Here is a 5,072-nt window from a genome sequence, read left to right as displayed (position 1 = left end):
GATTATTGTTAAAGTGGGGTTAGAGTTAGGATTAGAGGTAGTTTGAGGGTTAGGGTTAGACCAGGTTATGGTCAGAGTCAGGGATAATGTTAGGGGTTAGTTTTAAAGTTAGGTTCAGCGTTAGGTTTCGGGTCAGGGCCCATGTTAGTGTCAGGGTCTGGGTTACGTTTTGGGGTAGAGATAGGGTCAGGCTCACATTCAGTGTCAAATTTAGTGTTAGGTTCAGGGTCAGGGTCACTGTTAGTGTCAGGCTTAGGTTTCTGGACTTTGCCTGGGTTGGGGTCAGAGTGAAGTCTAGGGCCAGTGTCAGGTTTACGGTCAGGATCAGGTATTGGTTTAAAGTCCACATTCGGGTCAGGGACAGGGTTATGTAGTGGTCATTGTTAGGGTCATGGTTAGGTTAAGGGTCAGGGCCAGTGTCCGGTTTAGGGTCAGGGTCTGGTATAGGCAAAGTTCAGGGTTAGGGTTATGATCTTAGTCAGGTATAGGGTCAGGGTTATTGTTAAAGTTTAGGGTTAGTTTTACGTTTAGCGTTAGGTTGACGGTTAGGGTTAGAACTTCTTAGGGTCTCGGTCCGTGGTAGGGTTAGGGGTTACTGTTAGGGTTAGGTTCAGAGATAGGATTCGGGGGAAGGCCCATGTTAGTGTCTGGGTCAGGGTTACATTTAGGGTTTGAGTAGGGTTCAGGCTCACAGTCAGGGTCAGGTTTAGTGTTAGGTTTAGTGTTCAGGTCAGGGTCGGGGTCACTGTAAGGGTCAGGGTTAGGTTATCGTCATGGTCTGGGTCAGGGTCAGGGTGAAGTTTAGCGCCAGTGTCCGGTTTACGGTCAGGTTCACGTATTGGTTTAAAGTCCACATTCGGGTCAGGGACAGGGTTATGTAGTGGTCAGGGTTAGTGTCAAGGTTAGGATTAGGGTCAGAGTCAGGGTCAGGTAAATGTCAGGGCCAGGGTCAGGTTTAGGGTCAGGCTTTGGTTTAGGGTCATTGTTCGGTTCAGTGTCACAGTTAGGTTTTGGCGGTAGGGTTTGGGATTGGGGTTAGGGTTAGAGTTAGAAGTAGGGTTATGTTTAGGGTTAGGGATAGACAGCGTAAGGTCATGGTTAGGGTTTGGTTTAGGTTAGGGGTTAGTGTTAAGGTTAGGGTCAGCATTATGTGTAGGTTCAGGGTCCTTATTAGGGTCATGGTTAGAGTTACCATTAGTTTTAGGGTTAGGGTCAAGCACACTGTCACGGTCAGGGGTAGGGTTAGGGTCTGTGTTAGGTCAGCGTCAGGGTTAGGATTAAGGTCAGGGTCAGGGTCCTCGTTACGTTTTAATCATGGTTACGGTAATGTCAGAGTTAGCTTTAGGTTCAGGGTCCATATCAGGGTCAGTGTCAGGCTTAGGTTTAGGTTTAGGGTTCAGGTCAGGATTACAGTCAGGGTCAGGGTCATGGTCAGGGTCAGGGCTTGGGTTAGTGTTTGGGGCAGGCACACAGTCAGGGTCACGGTCAGGGTTAGTGGTTACTCTTAGGGTTAGCCCCTCTTCTGGGTCATGGACCCATCCCTCAGGGTCTCAGGATAAACCCTGGGCAGAAGGGTGTAGACCCTACACCCCATCCCACTTAACCAGCCTTAAACTGGGGTGTGAACATGACTTGCCCACCAGACATCTACCCCCTCGTCAGCCTGATCCTGCTTGGGGCATCTCCACCCAGGATGGCATGGCCAGGTCTTCTTTACACACAGACACACAGACACCCAGATGCACACGCAACACACACACACACACACACACAGACAGGGAGGAGACCTAGGGCTACACAAGTGGATAAGAGTTGTGGGACTCTCTGACTCTGAGCCCCCTGGTGTCACCTTTTGATTTTATTAGCCAAAGGGCCTGAGGCATTGGGGATACCTGATATGACCTGCCAGGGAGGGGACGTGTCTGGCCGGCAAGCTCTCTTTTCCCTGCATCCTCTCGGCTTTAGTACAACAGAGAACATGTCGCTTCCTTAGGATGTGCCTAGAAATGAGCTGGGCACGGCGGTTTTCTCTGTAATGGGTTGCCTGGATACGTGGGTTCCAATTCCGTTGGGCTCTGTCATCTGGGAAGTGAGGTCACCACTGCCTGGGGGCTCCTTACCGAACTTCCTGCTTCACCAGAGCTCCCCAAGCTGCTCAAGGCTCCCACTCCACTCAATGCAGTGCCCATCCTGTGACCCCCATACATCCTCCCCCCAGCCCCTGGGAGGCCTGGGTGCAGCTGTTGTCCCCGCTGGAGGGAACAGAGCTGGGTTTATACCAGGTTAGTGTTAGGGTTAGGGTTTCGAAATACTTAGGGTCAGGGTTAGGGTTAGACGTCTTTGGGGTCTGGGTTAGCGTAAGGTTAGGGTAGGGGTCAGGGTTAGGGTTAGGTTCATGGTTAGGTTTAGGGTCAGGATCACAGTAGGTTCAGGGTTAGCGTTATGGTCAGAGTCAGGCTCAGGGTCAGTGTTAGGCTGTCGGTTAGGTTTAGGGTCAGGTTCAGGGTCATGGTCAGTTTTAGGGTCAGGTTCAAATTTTGTTTTGGGGGCAAGGTTCATGTCAGGGTCAGGGTTAGGTTTGGGACAGGTTTAGTGTCAGGGTTAGGGTCAGGGTCAGGGTTAGTTTCATGGTTATGGTAAGGTCAGCTTTATGTTTAGGTTCTGTTTCATGAGTAGGTTCAGGATCAGGGTTAGCTTTACGGTTACGATTCTGTTCAGGATCACCGATTGGGTCAGAGTTAGGTTTATAATCAGGGTTAGGGTAGTATTAAGGTCAAGGCCAGGGTCTGGTTTAAGGTTAAGTTCTGACATAGGCAAAGTTCAGACTTAGGGTTATGATCATGGTCAGGGAGAGGGTCAGGATTATTGTTAAAGTGTGGTTAGGTTTAGGGTTAGAGGTAGGTTGCAGGTGAGGGTTAGACCGGGTTAGGGTCAGTGTCAGGGATAATGTTAGGGGTTATTTTTAAAGTTAGGTTCAGCGTTAGGTTTTGGGTCAGGGCCCGTGTTAGTGTCAGGGTCTGGGTTACGTTTAGGGTTAGAGATAGTGTCAGGCTCCCATTCTGTGTCAGGGTTAGTGTGAGGTTCAGGGTCAGGGTCACTGTTAGGGTCAGGCTTAGGTTTCTGGACTTTGCCTGGGTCGGGGTCAGAGTGAAGTCTAGGGCCAGTGTCAGGTTTACGGTCAGGATCAGGTATTGGTTTAAAGTCCACATTCGGGTCAGGGACAGGGTTATGTAGTGGTCATTGTTAGGGTCATGGTTAGGTTAAGGGTCAGGGCCAGTGTCCGGTTTAGGGTCAGGGTCTGGTATAGGCAAAGTTCAGGGGTAGGGTTATGATCATAGTCAGGTATAGGTTCAGGGTTATTTTAAAGTTTAGAGTCAGTGTTAGGGTTAGCGTTATGTTGACTGTGTGGGTTAGAACTTGTTAGGGTCAGGGTCCGTGGTATGGTTAGGGGTTAGTGTTAGGGTAGGTTCAGCAATAGGATTCGGGGTACGGCCCGTGTTAGTGTCAGGGTCTGGGTTACATTTAGGGTTAGAGTTAGGGTCAGGCTCACAGTCAGGTTCAGGTTTAGTGTTCAGGTCAGGGTCAGGGTCACTGTTAGGGTCAGGGTTAGGTTTATGGTCATGGTCTGATGCATGGTCAGGGTGAAGTTTAGTGCCAGTGTCATGTTTAGGGTCAGGTTAAGGTATTCGTTGAAAGTCCACATTCGGGAATGTATTGTTTCCGATTCTGTACTCAGGTTTTAAAGATTATTTATTTATTTATTTATCAGAGGAGGGGGAGAGTGAGCGAGCACAGGCAGACATAATGGCAGGCAGAGGCAGAGGGAGAAGCAGGACCCTGCCAAGCAACGAACCCCTGTGGGACTCTATCCAAGGACGCTGGGATCATGACCTGAGCCGAAGGCAGCTGCTTAACCAACTGAGCCACCCAGGCATCCCTGTACTCACGTTTTAAAAAAAGTGACCAGTTTCCCGTGTGGAGTGACTCGAATGCAAGACTCACTGTAAGCCATTGTCTTGCTGTGTCCAATCCCTTTCTTAGGACTGCTTGTCCTATCTCTGGGCGGTCACAGCATTGGGAGGGGCAGCCCAGGCCTGGGCTATTACAGCAAAGCTGGAGCCTGAAGGGCTTGCGTGAGATCTGTGGTTTGAGCTGTCAGAGTCTCACGGAGAATAAAAAGAGAAATGAATCATCATTTGACCATGACATTCCCACTAAAGGGGAGGACAGTGGGAGAAAGAGCAAGGGAAGAGGAAAGCAAAATCTCAAAATAAATGTGGGGTGGACGGCAGGAGGAGGAGGGGGTCTCGGAAATTGGGGGCAGGTGTGGCGATCGAACCAACGCTAGCCACAAACACACGATTCCGCCCATTCTAGAGCGGACTGGACATAAACATGCTCGCACATCTACTTGTCGGCTGCGGTTTGTCGGCCGGCCGGTAGCGAGGTGATTCTTTAAGAGCTCTGAGAACCCAAACTTGTGGCCGCCCCGCAGCTGAGCCGAAGTGGAGCTGGGAGCGGCCCAGACGACCCGAGGCTGCCACCTGACCACCTTCCTCCCTACAGATCGCTGGAGCCAAGCTCGGCGGGGGAGAAGCCACGCTCGCGGGTGGGTGCCGGGGCTAAGGGCGGAAGCCGGGTTCCCACAGAGGCCTCCGCGCCCAGGCGGCTGCAGCGGCGGCGCCTGGGGACCGGACGCCTGACACCCGGACGCGCCCCCCTCTCTGGAGAACGGGCCGCAGAAGTAAAGGGCCAGCATCCCGCCACGGCTATGCTTCCCGCGGGACAATCTCGGGAGAAGGTCCTGGAAGAGGTTCGCAGGCCGATTTTCCGAGGGAAACGGCGAGGTGGGGAGGGAGCGCCCCTGACCCTCCCTGCCCTCCCTTCTCCCGCTCACCGGGCATCACCAGCGTCGGGGCTGCCCTGCAGAAACGTAGGCGAGGTTGTAGTGTCGCCCTCCGCCGCATGGGGGCAGCATCACCTGCTGGCTCGACGGTAGGGCCTGCACGCTTCTCTTGGCGGAGGCAGGCGGAGGCGGGCCTGCGGCGTCCTCTTTCATTGGCCGTGGACCG

This window comes from Mustela putorius, unplaced genomic scaffold (genome assembly GCF_011764305.1).
Source record: "Mustela putorius furo isolate JIRA1106 unplaced genomic scaffold, ASM1176430v1.1 tig00003875_pilon_pilon_pilon, whole genome shotgun sequence".
Lineage (NCBI taxonomy): Eukaryota > Metazoa > Chordata > Mammalia > Carnivora > Mustelidae > Mustela > Mustela putorius.
The sequence above is the reverse complement of the archived record's forward strand: the minus strand, read 5'-3'. Positions refer to the sequence as shown.